Source organism: Engystomops pustulosus, chromosome 1 (assembly GCF_040894005.1).
Source record: "Engystomops pustulosus chromosome 1, aEngPut4.maternal, whole genome shotgun sequence".
Classification (NCBI taxonomy): domain Eukaryota; kingdom Metazoa; phylum Chordata; class Amphibia; order Anura; family Leptodactylidae; genus Engystomops; species Engystomops pustulosus.
The window spans coordinates 204,930,506-204,948,028 of record NC_092411.1 but is presented as its reverse complement, the minus strand read 5'-3'; the positions used below and the strand labels follow the sequence as shown (position 1 = coordinate 204,948,028).

The following is a 17,523-nucleotide window of genomic DNA, read 5'->3' as shown; positions in this document are numbered from 1 at the left end:
CTCCTCTAACAGTTTGCGTGGACACTTTTTAAAAAAATTGAAGACACAACAACAGCATAGAAATCCAACTGCATTACAAACCAGAGTCCTCTCCAGCACAAGAAAATTTCCAATTACTTCACAGGAAGCTACATTTATTTAAATTAGTTGATAAGTATCAATATACTAGCAAGATAAAGCTTAACATTGAAGCAAGGACCTTTAGAGCTTCAGCGAGACCATGGCAAAACCTAGAGATGAGCCAGGTACTTCAAGATCTTCAGTGTAAAGCTCTGCATACTGAGCAAGGACCTGTAGAGCTTCAGCGAGACCATTGCAAAACCTAGAGATGTGCCAGATACTTTAAGATCTTCAGTGTAAAGCTCTTTACACTGAACTATTTTAGCTTCACGAGAGTGAAAAGATGATCTCCCTTTGAAGAATTTGAAGACATTCCATCGTGAACTAAATTTCACAAAGTTACAATACATTTAATATGAACCTTTCCAAAACCCAGAAACTAAACAGGGACCTTAAGCCTAATGCTCTGCCAACCAAGCCATTTGAGCCTCTGAGAAAACGTTTTGTTTTCAATTGAATTATGTTCTATATTTTTCTCAGGACATTTTGAACAATCTGGCAATTTTCAGGCAGCATGGAAATTCTAATAGACTAAGAAAAAACAAAACAAAACCGAAAGACTTTTTAAACTTTCATCAATCACATTGTTTTGGTTACCAAGCATATCCAATATTGGATTTCAAGTAGGGATGTTGAGATTTTCAGTGCATCAGTCCTTGCTGGTGGTTTTAAAGCCTACTGAAAACGTTTTGGGATGGATTTAGAAATGGGTACTTTTAATCATGTACTTTCCTGAATGAGGAGCATCCCTATCAATTTACGAAAGAAAAAGGAGACTTCCAAAATAGTTATCGGTTGTTTTATATCCAAAGAAGAACATGCCGAAACCCGGGATCGAACCAGGGACCTTTAGATCTTCAGTCTAGCGCTCTCCCAACTGAGCTATTTCGGCCTGTGCTGCTGGTTGTGGAGGTCACTGTTTTGGGAATTTGAAGATGTTCCACACCATAGAAATGTAAAGACATTGTGAATACAATTAAAAGAATAACAAAAATTTCAAAACCGGAAGTAAATTTTTTAAACGTGTTGTGTTGTATTTTTGTACATTTATAAGGTGTGAAAAGATGCCGAAACCCGGGATCGAACCAGGGACCTTTAGATCTTCAGTCTAACGCTCTCCCAACTGAGCTATTTCGGCCTCCTCTAACAGTAAGCGTGGACACTTTTTTAAAAAATTGAAGACACAACAACAGCATAGAAATCCAACTGCATTACAAACCAGAGTCCTCTCCAGCACAAGAAAATTTCCAATTACTTCACAGGAAGCTACATTTCTTTAAATTAGTTGATAAGTATCAATATACTAGCAAGATAAAGCTTAACATTGCAGCAAGGACCTTTAGAGCTTCAGCGAGACCATGGCAAAACTTAGAGATGAGCCAGGTACTTCAAGATCTTCAGTGTAAAGCTCTGCATACCGAGCAAGGACCTGTAGAGCTTCAGCGAGACCATTGCAAAACCTAGAGATGTGCCAGATACTTCAAGATCTTCAGTGTAAAGCTCTCCACACAGAACTATTTTAGCTTCACGAGCGTGAAAAGATGATCTCCCTTTGAAGAATTTGAAGACATTCCATCGTGAACTAAATTTCACAAAGTTTCAATACATTTAATATGAACCTTTCCAAAACCCAGAAACTAAACAGGGACCTTAAGCCTAATGCTCTGCCAACCAAGCCATTTGAGCCTCTGAGAAAACGTTTTGTTTTCAATTGAATTATGTTCTATATTTTTCTCAGGACAATTTGAACAATCTGTCAATTTTCAGGCAGCATGGAAATTCTAATAGACTAAGAAAAAACAAAACAAAACCGAAAGACTTTTTAAACTTTCATCAATCACATTGTTTTGGTTACCAAGCATATCCAATATTGGATTTCAAGTAGGGATGTTGAGATTTTCAGTGCATCAGTCCTTGCTGGTGGTTTTAAAGCCTACTGAAAACGTTTTGGGATGGATTTAGAAATGGGTACTTTTAATCATGTACTTTCCTGAATGGGGAGCATCCCTATCAATTTACGAAAGAAAAAGGAGACTTCCAAAATAGTTATCAGTTGTTTTATATCCAAAGAAGAAAGTGCCGAAAACCGGGATCGAACCAGGGACCTTTAGATCTTCAGTCTAACGCTCTCCCAACTGAGCTATTTCGGCCTGTGCTGCTAGTTGTGGAGGTCACTGTTTTGGGAATTTGAAGATGTTCCACATCATAGAAATGCAAAGACATTGTGAATACAATTACAAGAATAACAAAAATTTCCAAACCGGAAGTAAATTTTTTAAACGTGTTGTGTTGTATTTTTGTACATTTATATGGTGTGAAAAGATGCCGAAACCCGGGATCGAACCAGGGACCTTTAGATCTTCAGTCTAACGCTCTCCCAACTGAGCTATTTCGGCCTCCTCTTACAGTAAGCGGGGACACTTTTTTAAAAAATTGAAGACACAACAACAGCATAGAAATCCAACTGCATTACAAACCAGAGTCCTCTCCAGCACAAGAAAATTTCCAATTACTTCACAGGAAGCTACATTTATTTAAATTAGTTGATAAGTATCAATATACTAGCAAGATAAAGCTTAACATTGAAGCAAGGACCTTTAGAGCTTCAGCGAGACCATGGCAAAACCTAGAGATGAGCCAGGTACTTCAAGATCTTCAGGGTAAAGCTCTGCATACTGAGCAAGGACCTGTAGAGCTTCAGCGAGACCATTGCAAAACCTAGAGATGTGCCAGATACTTCAAGATCTTCAGTGTAAAGCTCTCCACACTGAACTATTTTAGCTTCACGAGAGTGAAAAGATGATCTCCCTTTGAAGAATTTGAAGACATTCCATCGTGAACTAAATTTCACAAAGTTACAATACATTTAATATGAACCTTTCCAAAACCCAGAAACTAAACAGGGACCTTAAGCCTAATGCTCTGCCAACCAAGCCATTTGAGCCTCTGAGAAAACGTTTTGTTTTCAATTGAATTATGTTCTATATTTTTCTCAGGACATTTTGAACAATCTGGCAATTTTCAGGCAGCATGGAAATTCTAATAGACTAAGAAAAAACAAAACAAAACCGAAAGACTTTTTAAACTTTCATCAATCACATTGTTTTGGTTACCAAGCATATCCAATATTGGATTTCAAGTAGGGATGTTGAGATTTTCAGTGCATCAGTCCTTGCTGGTGGTTTTAAAGCCTACTGAAAACGTTTTGGGATGGATTTAGAAATGGGTACTTTTAATCATGTACTTTCCTGAATGAGGAGCATCCCTATCAATTTACGAAAGAAAAAGGAGACTTCCAAAATAGTTATCGGTTGTTTTATATCCAAAGAAGAACATGCCGAAACCCGGGATCGAACCAGGGACCTTTAGATCTTCAGTCTAACGCTCTCCCAACTGAGCTATTTCGGCCTGTGCTGCTGGTTGTGGAGGTCACTGTTTTGGGAATTTGAAGATGTTCCACACCATAGAAATGTAAAGACATTGTGAATACAATTAAAAGAATAACAAAAATTTCCAAACCGGAAGTAAATTTTTTAAACGTGTTGTGTTGTATTTTTGTACATTTATACGGTGTGAAAAGATGCTGAAACCCGGGATCGAACCAGGGACCTTTAGATCTTCAGTCTAACGCTCTCCCAACTGAGCTATTTCGGCCTCCTCTTACAGTAAGCGGGGACACTTTTTTAAAAAATTGAAGACACAACAACAGCATAGAAATCCAACTGCATTACAAACCAGAGTCCTCTCCAGCACAAGAAAATTTCCAATTACTTCACAGGAAGCTACATTTATTTAAATTAGTTGATAAGTATCAATATACTAGCAAGATAAAGCTTAACATTGAAGCAAGGACCTTTAGAGCTTCAGCGAGACCATGGCAAAACCTAGAGATGAGCCAGGTACTTCAAGATCTTCAGGGTAAAGCTCTGCATACTGAGCAAGGACCTGTAGAGCTTCAGCGAGACCATTGCAAAACCTAGAGATGTGCCAGATACTTCAAGATCTTCAGTGTAAAGCTCTCCACACTGAACTATTTTAGCTTCACGAGAGTGAAAAGATGATCTCCCTTTGAAGAATTTGAAGACATTCCATCGTGAACTAAATTTCACAAAGTTACAATACATTTAATATGAACCTTTCCAAAACCCAGAAACTAAACAGGGACCTTAAGCCTAATGCTCTGCCAACCAAGCCATTTGAGCCTCTGAGAAAACGTTTTGTTTTCAATTGAATTATGTTCTATATTTTTCTCAGGACATTTTGAACAATCTGGCAATTTTCAGGCAGCATGGAAATTCTAATAGACTAAGAAAAAACAAAACAAAACCGAAAGACTTTTTAAACTTTCATCAATCACATTGTTTTGGTTACCAAGCATATCCAATATTGGATTTCAAGTAGGGATGTTGAGATTTTCAGTGCATCAGTCCTTGCTGGTGGTTTTAAAGCCTACTGAAAACGTTTTGGGATGGATTTAGAAATGGGTACTTTTAATCATGTACTTTCCTGAATGAGGAGCATCCCTATCAATTAACGAAAGAAAAAGGAGACTTCCAAAATAGTTATCGGTTGTTTTATATCCAAAGAAGAACATGCCGAACCCTGGGATTGAACCAGGGACCTTTAGATCTTCAGTCTAACGCTCTCCCAACTGAGCTATTTCGGCCTGTGCTGCTAGTTGTGGAGGTTACTGTTTTGGGAATTTGAAGATGTTCCACATCATAGAAATGCAAAGACATTGTGAATACAATTACAAGAATAACAAAAATTTCCAAACCGGAAGTAAATTTTTTAAACGTGTTGTGTTGTATTTTTGTACATTTATATGGTGTGAAAAGATGCCGAAACCCGGGATCGAACCAGGAACCTTTAGATCTTCAGTCTAACGCTCTCCCAACTGAGCTATTTCTGCCTCCTCTTACAGTAAGCGGGGACACTTTTTTAAAAAATTGAAGACACAACAACAGCATAGAAATCCAACTGCATTACAAACCAGAGTCCTCTCCAGCACAAGAAAATTTCCAATTACTTCACAGGAAGCTACATTTCTTTAAATTAGTTGATAAGTATCAATATACTAGCAAGATAAAGCTTAACATTGAAGCAAGGACCTTTAGAGCTTCAGCGAGACCATGGCAAAACCTAGAGATGAGCCAGGTACTTCAAGATCTTCAGTGTAAAGCTCTGCATACTGAGCAAGGACCTGTAGAGCTTCAGCGAGACCATTGCAAAACCTAGAGATGTGCCAGATACTTCAAGATCTTCAGTGTAAAGCTCTCCACACTGAACTATTTTAGCTTCACGAGAGTGAAAAGATGATCTCCCTTTGAAGAATTTGAAGACATTCCATCGTGAACTAAATTTCACAAAGTTACAATACATTTAATATGAACCTTTCCAAAACCCAGAAACTAAACAGGGACCTTAAGCCTAATGCTCTGCCAACCAAGCCATTTGAGCCTCTGAGAAAACGTTTTGTTTTCAATTGAATTATGTTCTATATTTTTCTCAGGACATTTTGAACAATCTGGCAATTTTCAGGAAGCATGGAAATTCTAATAGACTAAGAAAAAATAAAACAAAACCGAAAGACTTTTTAAACTTTCATCAATCACATTGTTTTGGTTACCAAGCATATCCAATATTGGATTTCAAGTAGGGATGTTGAGATTTTCAGTGCATCAGTCCTTGCTGGTGGTTTTAAAGCCTACTGAAAACGTTTTGGGATGGATTTAGAAATGGGTACTTTTAATCATGTACTTTCCTGAATGAGGAGCATCCCTATCAATTAACGAAAGAAAAAGGAGACTTCCAAAATAGTTATCGGTTGTTTTATATCCAAAGAAGAACATGCCAAACCCTGGGATTGAACCAGGGACCTTTAGATCTTCAGTCTTACGCTCTCCCAACTGAGCTATTTCGGCCTGTGCTGCTAGTTGTGGAGGTCACTGTTTTGGGAATTTGAAGATGTTCCACATCATAGAAATGCAAAGACATTGTGAATACAATTACAAGAATAACAAAAATTTCCAAACCGGAAGTAAATTTTTTAAACGTGTTGTGTTGTATTTTTGTACATTTATATGGTGTGAAAAGATGCCGAAACCCGGGATCGAACCAGGGACCTTTAGATCTTCAGTCTAACGCTCTCCCAACTGAGCTATTTCTGCCTCCTCTTAAAGTAAGCGGGGACACTTTTTAAAAAAATTGAAGACACAACAACAGCATAGAAATCCAACTGCATTACAAACCAGAGTCCTCTCCAGCACAAGAAAATTTCCAATTACTTCACAGGAAGCTACATTTCTTTAAATTAGTTGATAAGTATCAATATACTAGCAAGATAAAGCTTAACATTGAAGCAAGGACCTTTAGAGCTTCAGCGAGACCATGGCAAAACCTAGAGATGAGCCAGGTACTTCAAGATCTTCAGTGTAAAGCTCTGCATACTGAGCAAGGACCTGTAGAGCTTCAGCGAGACCATTGCAAAACCTAGAGATGTGCCAGATACTTCAAGATCTTCAGTGTAAAGCTCTTTACACTGAACTATTTTAGCTTCACGAGAGTGAAAAGATGATCTCCCTTTGAAGAATTTGAAGACATTCCATCGTGAACTAAATTTCACAAAGTTACAATACATTTAATATGAACCTTTCCAAAACCCAGAAACTAAACAGGGACCTTAAGCCTAATGCTCTGCCAACCAAGCCATTTGAGCCTCTGAGAAAACGTTTTGTTTTCAATTGAATTATGTTCTATATTTTTCTCAGGACATTTTGAACAATCTGGCAATTTTCAGGCAGCATGGAAATTCTAATAGACTAAGAAAAAACAAAACAAAACCGAAAGACTTTTTAAACTTTCATCAATCACATTGTTTTGGTTACCAAGCATATCCAATATTGGATTTCAAGTAGGGATGTTGAGATTTTCAGTGCATCAGTCCTTGCTGGTGGTTTTAAAGCCTACTGAAAACGTTTTGGGATGGATTTAGAAATGGGTACTTTTAATCATGTACTTTCCTGAATGAGGAGCATCCCTATCAATTTACGAAAGAAAAAGGAGACTTCCAAAATAGTTATCGGTTGTTTTATATCCAAAGAAGAACATGCCGAAACCCGGGATCGAACCAGGGACCTTTAGATCTTCAGTCTAACGCTCTCCCAACTGAGCTATTTCGGCCTGTGCTGCTAGTTGTGGAGGTCACTGTTTTGGGAATTTGAAGATGTTCCACACAATAGAAATGCAAAGACATTGTGAATACAATTAAAAGAATAACAAAAATTTCCAAACCGGAAGTAAATTTTTTAAACGTGTTGTGTTGTATTTTTGTACATTTATACGGTGTGAAAAGATGCCGAAACCCGGGATCGAACCAGGGACCTTTAGATCTTCAGTCTAACGCTCTCCCAACTGAGCTATTTCGGCCTCCTCTAACAGTAAGCGTGGAGACTTTTTAAAAAAATTGAAGACACAACAACAGCATAGAAATCCAACTGCATTACAAACCAGAGTCTTCTCCAGCACAAGAAAATTTCCAATTACTTCACAGGAAGCTACATTTCTTTAAATTAGTTGATAAGTATCAATATACTAGCAAGATAAAGCTTAACATTGAAGCAAGGACCTTTAGAGCTTCAGCGAGACCATGGCAAAACCTAGAGATGAGCCAGGTACTTCAAGATCTTCAGTGTAAAGCTCTGCATACTGAGCAAGGACCTGTAGAGCTTCAGCGAGACCATTGCAAAACCTAGAGATGTGCCAGATACTTCAAGATCTTCAGTGTAAAGCTCTTTACACTGAACTATTTTAGCTTCACGAGAGTGAAAAGATGATCTCCCTTTGAAGAATTTGAAGACATTCCATCGTGAACTAAATTTCACAAAGTTACAATACATTTAATATGAACCTTTCCAAAACCCAGAAACTAAACAGGGACCTTAAGCCTAATGCTCTGCCAACCAAGCCATTTGAGCCTCTGAGAAAACGTTTTGTTTTCAATTGAATTATGTTCTATATTTTTCTCAGGACATTTTGAACAATCTGGCAATTTTCAGGCAGCATGGAAATTCTAATAGACTAAGAAAAAACAAAACAAAACCGAAAGACTTTTTAAACTTTCATCAATCACATTGTTTTGGTTACCAAGCATATCCAATATTGGATTTCAAGTAGGGATGTTGAGATTTTCAGTGCATCAGTCCTTGCTGGTGGTTTTAAAGCCTACTGAAAACGTTTTGGAATGGATTTAGAAATGGGTACTTTTAATCATGTACTTTCCTGAATGAGGAGCATCCCTATCAATTTACGAAAGAAAAAGGAGACTTCCAAAATAGTTATCGGTTGTTTTATATCCAAAGAAGAACATGCCGAAACCCGGGATCGAACCAGGGACCTTTAGATCTTCAGTCTAACGCTCTCCCAACTGAGCTATTTCGGCCTGTGCTGCTAGTTGTGGAGGTCACTGTTTTGGGAATTTGAAGATGTTCCACATCATAGAAATGCAAAGACATTGTGAATACAATTACAAGAATAACAAAAATTTCCAAACCGGAAGTAAATTTTTTAAACGTGTTGTGTTGTATTTTTGTACATTTATATGGTGTGAAAAGATGCCGAAACCCGGGATCGAACCAGGGACCTTTAGATCTTCAGTCTAACGCTCTCCCAACTGAGCTATTTCTGCCTCCACTTATAGTAAGCGGGAACACTTTTTTAAAAAATTGAAGACACAACAACAGCATACAAATCCAACTGCATTACAAACCAGAGTCCTCTCCAGCACAAGAAAATTTCCAATTACTTCACAGGAAGCTACATTTCTTTAAATTAGTTGATAAGTATCAATATACTAGCAAGATAAAGCTTAACATTGAAGCAAGGACCTTTAGAGCTTCAGCGAGACCATGGCAAAACCTAGAGATGAGCCAGGTACTTCAAGATCTTCAGTGTAAAGCTCTGCATACTGAGCAAGGACCTGTAGAGCTTCAGCGAGACCATTGCAAAACCTAGAGATGTGCCAGATACTTCAAGATCTTCAGTGTAAAGCTCTTTACACTGAACTATTTTAGCTTCACGAGAGTGAAAAGATGATCTCCCTTTGAAGAATTTGAAGACATTCCATCGTGAACTAAATTTCACAAAGTTACAATACATTTAATATGAACCTTTCCAAAACCCAGAAACTAAACAGGGACCTTAAGCCTAATGCTCTGCCAACCAAGCCATTTGAGCCTCTGAGAAAACGTTTTGTTTTCAATTGAATTATGTTCTATATTTTTCTCAGGACATTTTGAACAATCTGGCAATTTTCAGGCAGCATGGAAATTCTAATAGACTAAGAAAAAACAAAACAAAACCGAAAGACTTTTTAAACTTTCATCAATCACATTGTTTTGGTTACCAAGCATATCCAATATTGGATTTCAAGTAGGGATGTTGAGATTTTCAGTGCATCAGTCCTTGCTGGTGGTTTTAAAGCCTACTGAAAACGTTTTGGAATGGATTTAGAAATGGGTACTTTTAATCATGTACTTTCCTGAATGAGGAGCATCCCTATCAATTTACGAAAGAAAAAGGAGACTTCCAAAATAGTTATCGGTTGTTTTATATCCAAAGAAGAACATGCCGAAACCCGGGATCGAACCAGGGACCTTTAGATCTTCAGTCTAACGCTCTCCCAACTGAGCTATTTCGGCCTGTGCTGCTAGTTGTGGAGGTCACTGTTTTGGGAATTTGAAGATGTTCCACATCATAGAAATGCAAAGACATTGTGAATACAATTACAAGAATAACAAAAATTTCCAAACCGGAAGTAAATTTTTTAAACGTGTTGTGTTGTATTTTTGTACATTTATATGGTGTGAAAAGATGCCGAAACCCGGGATCGAACCAGGGACCTTTAGATCTTCAGTCTAACGCTCTCCCAACTGAGCTATTTCTGCCTCCACTTATAGTAAGCGGGAACACTTTTTTAAAAAATTGAAGACACAACAACAGCATACAAATCCAACTGCATTACAAACCAGAGTCCTCTCCAGCACAAGAAAATTTCCAATTACTTCACAGGAAGCTACATTTATTTAAATTAGTTGATAAGTATCAATATACTAGCAAGATAAAGCTTAACATTGAAGCAAGGACCTTTAGAGCTTCAGCGAGACCATGGCAAAACCTAGAGATGAGCCAGGTACTTCAAGATCTTCAGTGTAAAGCTCTGCATACTGAGCAAGGACCTGTAGAGCTTCAGCGAGACCATTGCAAAACCTAGAGATGTGCCAGATACTTCAAGATCTTCAGTGTAAAGCTCTTTACACTGAACTATTTTAGCTTCACGAGAGTGAAAAGATGATCTCCCTTTGAAGAATTTGAAGACATTCCATCGTGAACTAAATTTCACAAAGTTACAATACATTTAATATGAACCTTTCCAAAACCCAGAAACTAAACAGGGACCTTAAGCCTAATGCTCTGCCAACCAAGCCATTTGAGCCTCTGAGAAAACGTTTTGTTTTCAATTGAATTATGTTCTATATTTTTCTCAGGACATTTTGAACAATCTGGCAATTTTCAGGCAGCATGGAAATTCTAATAGACTAAGAAAAAACAAAACAAAACCGAAAGACTTTTTAAACTTTCATCAATCACATTGTTTTGGTTACCAAGCATATCCAATATTGGATTTCAAGTAGGGATGTTGAGATTTTCAGTGCATCAGTCCTTGCTGGTGGTTTTAAAGCCTACTGAAAACGTTTTGGGATGGATTTAGAAATGGGTACTTTTAATCATGTACTTTCCTGAATGAGGAGCATCCCTATCAATTTACGAAAGAAAAAGGAGACTTCCAAAATAGTTATCGGTTGTTTTATATCCAAAGAAGAACATGCCGAAACCCGGGACCTTTAGATCTTCAGTCTAACGCTCTCCCAACTGAGCTATTTCAGCCTGTGCAGCTAGTTGTGGAGGTCACTGTTTTGGGAATTTGAAGATGTTCCACATCATAGAAATGCAAAGACATTGTGAATACAATTACAAGAATAACAAAAATTTCCAAACCGGAAGTAAATTTTTTAAACGTGTTGTGTTGTATTTTTGTACATTTATATGGTGTGAAAAGATGCTGAAACCCGGGATCGAACCAGGGACCTTTAGATCTTCAGTCTAACGCTCTCCCAACTGAGCTATTTCTGCCTCCTCTTACAGTAAGCGGGGACACTTTTTTAAAAAATTGAAGACACAACAACAGCATAGAAATCCAACTGCATTACAAACCAGAGTCCTCTCCAGCACAAGAAAATTTCCAATTACTTCACAGGAAGCTACATTTATTTAAATTAGTTGATAAGTATCAATATACTAGCAAGATAAAGCTTAACATTGAAGCAAGGACCTTTAGAGCTTCAGCGAGACCATGGCAAAACCTAGAGATGAGCCAGGTACTTCAAGATCTTCAGTGTAAAGCTCTGCATACTGAGCAAGGACCTGTAGAGCTTCAGCGAGACCATTGCAAAACCTAGAGATGTGCCAGATACTTCAAGATCTTCAGTGTAAAGCTCTTTACACTGAACTATTTTAGCTTCACGAGAGTTAAAAGATGATCTCCCTTTGAAGAATTTGAAGACATTCCATCGTGAACTAAATTTCACAAAGTTACAATACATTTAATATGAACCTTTCCAAAACCCAGAAACTAAACAGGGACCTTAAGCCTAATGCTCTGCCAACCAAGCCATTTGAGCCTCTGAGAAAACGTTTTGTTTGCAATTGAATTATGTTCTATATTTTTCTCAGGACATTTTGAACAATCTGGCAATTTTCAGGCAGCATGGAAATTCTAATAGACTAAGAAAAAACAAAACAAAACCGAAAGACTTTTTAAACTTTCATCAATCACATTGTTTTGGTTACCAAGCATATCCAATATTGGATTTCAAGTAGGGATGTTGAGATTTTCAGTGCATCAGTCCTTGCTGGTGGTTTTAAAGCCTACTGAAAACGTTTTGGGATGGATTTAGAAATGGGTACTTTTAATCATGTACTTTCCTGAATGAGGAGCATCCCTATCAATTTACGAAAGAAAAAGGAGACTTCCAAAATAGTTATCGGTTGTTTTATATCCAAAGAAGAACATGCCGAAACCCGGGATCGAACCAGGGACCTTTAGATCTTCAGTCTAACGCTCTCCCAACTGAGCTATTTCGGCCTGTGCTGCTAGTTTTGGAGGTCACTGTTTTGGGAATTTGAAGATGTTCCACATCATAGAAATGCAAAGACATTGTGAATACAATTACAAGAATAACAAAAATTTCCAAACCGGAAGTAAATTTTTTAAACGTGTTGTGTTGTATTTTTGTACATTTATATGGTGTGAAAAGATGCAGAACCAGGGACCTTTAGATCTTCAGTCTAACGCTCTCCCAACTGAGCTATTTCGGCCTCCTCTAACAGTAAGCGTGGACATGTTTTAAAAAAAATGGAAAACACAACAACAGCATAGAAATCCAACTGCATTACAAACCAGAGTCCTCTCCAGCACAAGAAAATTTCCAATTACTTCACAGGAAGCTACATTTATTTAAATTAGTTGATAAGTATCAATATACTAGCAAGATAAAGCTTAACATTGAAGCAAGGACCTTTAGAGCTTCAGCGAGACCATGGCAAAACCTAGAGATGAGCCAGGTACTTCAAGATCTTCAGTGTAAAGCTCTGCATACTGAGCAAGGACCTGTAGAGCTTCAGCGAGACCATTGCAAAACCTAGAGATGTGCCAGATACTTCAAGATCTTCAGTGTAAAGCTCTTTACACTGAACTATTTTAGCTTCACGAGAGTTAAAAGATGATCTCCCTTTGAAGAATTTGAAGACATTCCATCGTGAACTAAATTTCACAAAGTTACAATACATTTAATATGAACCTTTCCAAAACCCAGAAACTAAACAGGGACCTTAAGCCTAATGCTCTGCCAACCAAGCCATTTGAGCCTCTGAGAAAACGTTTTGTTTTCAATTGAATTATGTTCTATATTTTTCTCAGGACATTTTGAACAATCTGGCAATTTTCAGGCAGCATGGAAATTCTAATAGACTAAGAAAAAACAAAACAAAACCGAAAGACTTTTTAAACTTTCATCAATCACATTGTTTTGGTTACCAAGCATATCCAATATTGGATTTCAAGTAGGGATGTTGAGATTTTCAGTGCATCAGTCCTTGCTGGTGGTTTTAAAGCCTACTGAAAACGTTTTGGGATGGATTTAGAAATGGGTACTTTTAATCATGTACTTTCCTGAATGAGGAGCATCCCTATCAATTTACGAAAGAAAAAGGAGACTTCCAAAATAGTTATCGGTTGTTTTATATCCAAAGAAGAACATGCCGAAACCCGGGATCGAACCAGGGTCCTTTAGATCTTCAGTCTAACGCTCTCCCAACTGAGCTATTTCGGCCTGTGCTGCTAGTTGTGGAGGTCACTGTTTTGGGAATTTGAAGATGTTCCACACCATAGAAATGCAAAGACATTGTGAATACAATTAAAAGAATAACAAAAATTTCCAAACCGGAAGTAAATTTTTTAAACGTGTTGTGTTGTGTTTTTGTACATTTATATGGTGTGAAAAGATGCCGAAACCCGGGATCGAACCAGGGACCTTTAGATCTTCAGTCTAACGCTCTCCCAACTGAGCTATTTCGGCCTCCTCTAACAGTAAGCGTGGACACGTTTTAAAAAAAATGGAAAAGACAACAACAGCATAGAAATCCAACTGCATTACAAACCAGAGTCCTCTCCAGCACAAGAAAATTTCCAATTACTTCACAGGAAGCTACATTTATTTAAATTAGTTGATAAGTATCAATATACTAGCAAGATAAAGCTTAACATTGAAGCAAGGACCTTTAGAGCTTCAGCGAGACCATGGCAAAACCTAGAGATGAGCCAGGTACTTCAAGATCTTCAGTGTAAAGCTCTGCATACTGAGCAAGGACCTGTAGAGCTTCAGCGAGACCATTGCAAAACCTAGAGATGTGCCAGATACTTCAAGATCTTCAGTGTAAAGCTCTTTACACTGAACTATTTTAGCTTCACGAGAGTGAAAAGATGATCTCCCTTTGAAGAATTTGAAGACATTCCATCGTGAACTAAATTTCACAAAGTTACAATACATTTAATATGAACCTTTCCAAAACCCAGAAACTAAACAGGGACCTTAAGCCTAATGCTCTGCCAACCAAGCCATTTGAGCCTCTGAGAAAACGTTTTGTTTTCAATTGAATTATGTTCTATATTTTTCTCAGGACATTTTGAACAATCTGGCAATTTTCAGGCAGCATGGAAATTCTAATAGACTAAGAAAAAACAAAACAAAACCGAAAGACTTTTTAAACTTTCATCAATCACATTGTTTTGGTTACCAAGCATATCCAATATTGGATTTCAAGTAGGGATGTTGAGATTTTCAGTGCATCAGTCCTTGCTGGTGGTTTTAAAGCCTACTGAAAACGTTTTGGAATGGATTTAGAAATGGGTACTTTTAATCATGTACTTTCCTGAATGAGGAGCATCCCTATCAATTTACGAAAGAAAAAGGAGACTTCCAAAATAGTTATCGGTTGTTTTATATCCAAAGAAGAACATGCCGAAACCCGGGATCGAACCAGGGACCTTTAGATCTTCAGTCTAACGCTCTCCCAACTGAGCTATTTCAGCCTGTGCTGCTAGTTGTGGAGGTCACTGTTTTGGGAATTTGAAGATGTTCCACATCATAGAAATGCAAAGACATTGTGAATACAATTACAAGAATAACAAAAATTTCCAAACCGGAAGTAAATTTTTTAAACGTGTTGTGTTGTATTTTTGTACATTTATATGGTGTGAAAAGATGCCGAAACCCGGGATCGAACCAGGGACCTTTAGATCTTCAGTCTAACGCTCTCCCAACTGAGCTATTTCTGCCTCAACTTACAGTAAGCGGGAACATTTTTTAAAAAATTGAAGACACAACAACAGCATAGAAATCCAACTGCATTACAAACCAGAGTCCTCTCCAGCACAAGAAAATTTCCAATTACTTCACAGGAAGCTACATTTATTTAAATTAGTTGATAAGTATCAATATACTAGCAAGATAAAGCTTAACATTGAAGCAAGGACCTTTAGAGCTTCAGCGAAACCATGGCAAAACCTAGAGATGAGCCAGGTACTTCAAGATCTTCAGTGTAAAGCTCTGCATACTGAGCAAGGACCTGTAGAGCTTCAGCGAGACCATTGCAAAACCTAGAGATGTGCCAGATACTTCAAGATCTTCAGTGTAAAGCTCTTTACACTGAACTATTTTAGCTTCACGAGAGTGAAAAGATGATCTCCCTTTGAAGAATTTGAAGACATTCCATCGTGAACTAAATTTCACAAAGTTACAATACATTTAATATGAACCTTTCCAAAACCCAGAAACTAAACAGGGACCTTAAGCCTAATGCTCTGCCAACCAAGCCATTTGAGCCTCTGAGAAAACGTTTTGTTTTCAATTGAATTATGTCCTATATTTTTCTCAGGACATTTTGAACAATCTGGCAATTTTCAGGCAGCATGGAAATTCTAATAGACTAAGAAAAAACAAAACAAAACCGAAAGACTTTTTAAACTTTCATCAATCACATTGTTTTGGTTACCAAGCATATCCAATATTGGATTTCAAGTAGGGATGTTGAGATTTTCAATGCATCAGTCCTTGCTGGTGGTTTTAAAGCCTACTGAAAACGTTTTGGGATGGATTTAGAAATGGGTACTTTTAATCATGTACTTTCCTGAATGAGGAGCATCCCTATCAATTTACGAAAGAAAAAGGAGACTTCCAAAATAGTTATCGGTTGTTTTATATCCAAAGAAGAACATGCCGAAACCCGGGATCGAACCAGGGACCTTTAGATCTTCAGTCTAACGCTCTCCCAACTGAGCTATTTCGGCCTGTGTTGCTAGTTGTGGAGGTCACTGTTTTGGGAATTTGAAGATGTTCCACACCATAGAAATGCAAAGACATTGTGAATACAATTAAAAGAATAACAAAAATTTCCAAACCGGAAGTAAATTTTTTAAACGTGTTGTGTTGTATTTTTGTACATTTATACGGTGTGAAAAGATGCCGAAACCCGGGATCGAACCAGGGACCTTTAGATCTTCAGTCTAACGCTCTCCCAACTGAGCTATTTCGGCCTCCTCTAGCAGTAAGCGTGGACACTTTTTAAAAAAATTGAAGACACAGCAACAGCATAGAAATCCAACTGCATTACAAACCAGAGTCCTCTCCAGCACAAGAAAATTTCCAATTACTTCACAGGAAGCTACATTTCTTTAAATTAGTTGATAAGTATCAATATACTAGCAAGATAAAGCTTAACATTGAAGCAAGGACCTTTAGAGCTTCAGCGAGACCATGGCAAAACCTAGAGATGAGCCAGGTACTTCAAGATCTTCAGTGTAAAGCTCTGCATACTGAGCAAGGACCTGTAGAGCTTCAGCGAGACCATTGCAAAACCTAGAGATGTGCCAGATACTTCAAGATCTTCAGTGTAAAGCTCTTTACACTGAACTATTTTAGCTTCACGAGAGTGAAAAGATGATCTCCCTTTGAAGAATTTGAAGACATTCCATCGTGAACTAAATTTCACAAAGTTACAATACATTTAATATGAACCTTTCCAAAACCCAGAAACTAAACAGGGACCTTAAGCCTAATGCTCTGCCAACCAAGCCATTTGAGCCTCTGAGAAAACGTTTTGTTTTCAATTGAATTATGTTCTATATTTTTCTCCGGACATTTTGAACAATCTGGCAATTTTCAGGCAGCATGGAAATTCTAATAGACTAAGAAAAAACAAAACAAAACCGAAAGACTTTTTAAACTTTCATCAATCACATTGTTTTGGTTACCAAGCATATCCAATATTGGATTTCAAGTAGGGATGTTGAGATTTTCAGTGCATCAGTCCTTGCTGGTGGTTTTAAAGCCTACTGAAAACGTTTTGGGATGGATTTAGAAATGGGTACTTTTAATCATGTACTTTCCTGAATGAGGAGCATCCCTATCAATTTACGAAAGAAAAAGGAGACTTCCAAAATAGTTATCGGTTGTTTTATATCCAAAGAAGAACATGCCAAAACCCGGGATCGAACCAGGGACCTTTAGATCTTCAGTCTAACGCTCTCCCAACTGAGCTATTTCGGCCTGTGCTGCTAGTTGTGGAGGTCACTGTTTTGGGAATTTGAAGATGTTCCACACCATAGAAATGCAAAGACATTGTGAATACAATTAAAAGAATAACAAAAATTTCCAAACCGGAAGTAAATTTTTTAAACGTGTTGTGTTGTATTTTTGTACATTTATACGGTGTGAAAAGATGCCGAAA

General features: G+C 37.6%; 12 non-coding genes across 12 annotated transcripts; all 12 read right to left on the bottom strand.

The window, feature by feature from the left end:
* Nucleotides 1–1,185: 1,185 nt before the first annotated feature.
* TRNAF-GAA (transfer RNA phenylalanine (anticodon GAA)) lies at nt 1,186–1,258 on the bottom strand. Its single transcript has one exon. It is a non-coding gene; the product is annotated as a tRNA-Phe (tRNA).
* A 1,185-nt stretch (nt 1,259–2,443) lies between these two features.
* TRNAF-GAA (transfer RNA phenylalanine (anticodon GAA)) lies at nt 2,444–2,516 on the bottom strand. The gene has a single exon. It is a non-coding gene; the product is annotated as a tRNA-Phe (tRNA).
* Nucleotides 2,517–3,455: 939 nt separating this feature from the next.
* On the bottom strand, nt 3,456–3,528 carry TRNAF-GAA (transfer RNA phenylalanine (anticodon GAA)). The gene has a single exon. It is a non-coding gene; the product is annotated as a tRNA-Phe (tRNA).
* A 3,701-nt stretch (nt 3,529–7,229) lies between these two features.
* TRNAF-GAA (transfer RNA phenylalanine (anticodon GAA)) lies at nt 7,230–7,302 on the bottom strand. The gene has a single exon. It is a non-coding gene; the product is annotated as a tRNA-Phe (tRNA).
* A 173-nt stretch (nt 7,303–7,475) lies between these two features.
* TRNAF-GAA (transfer RNA phenylalanine (anticodon GAA)) lies at nt 7,476–7,548 on the bottom strand. Its single transcript has one exon. It is a non-coding gene; the product is annotated as a tRNA-Phe (tRNA).
* Nucleotides 7,549–8,487: 939 nt separating this feature from the next.
* TRNAF-GAA (transfer RNA phenylalanine (anticodon GAA)) lies at nt 8,488–8,560 on the bottom strand. The gene has a single exon. It is a non-coding gene; the product is annotated as a tRNA-Phe (tRNA).
* Nucleotides 8,561–9,745: 1,185 nt separating this feature from the next.
* On the bottom strand, nt 9,746–9,818 carry TRNAF-GAA (transfer RNA phenylalanine (anticodon GAA)). Its single transcript has one exon. It is a non-coding gene; the product is annotated as a tRNA-Phe (tRNA).
* Nucleotides 9,819–12,249: 2,431 nt separating this feature from the next.
* On the bottom strand, nt 12,250–12,322 carry TRNAF-GAA (transfer RNA phenylalanine (anticodon GAA)). Its single transcript has one exon. It is a non-coding gene; the product is annotated as a tRNA-Phe (tRNA).
* A 1,173-nt stretch (nt 12,323–13,495) lies between these two features.
* TRNAF-GAA (transfer RNA phenylalanine (anticodon GAA)) lies at nt 13,496–13,568 on the bottom strand. The gene has a single exon. It is a non-coding gene; the product is annotated as a tRNA-Phe (tRNA).
* A 173-nt stretch (nt 13,569–13,741) lies between these two features.
* TRNAF-GAA (transfer RNA phenylalanine (anticodon GAA)) lies at nt 13,742–13,814 on the bottom strand. The gene has a single exon. It is a non-coding gene; the product is annotated as a tRNA-Phe (tRNA).
* A 2,197-nt stretch (nt 13,815–16,011) lies between these two features.
* TRNAF-GAA (transfer RNA phenylalanine (anticodon GAA)) lies at nt 16,012–16,084 on the bottom strand. Its single transcript has one exon. It is a non-coding gene; the product is annotated as a tRNA-Phe (tRNA).
* Nucleotides 16,085–16,257: 173 nt separating this feature from the next.
* TRNAF-GAA (transfer RNA phenylalanine (anticodon GAA)) lies at nt 16,258–16,330 on the bottom strand. The gene has a single exon. It is a non-coding gene; the product is annotated as a tRNA-Phe (tRNA).
* Nucleotides 16,331–17,523: the final 1,193 nt, after the last annotated feature.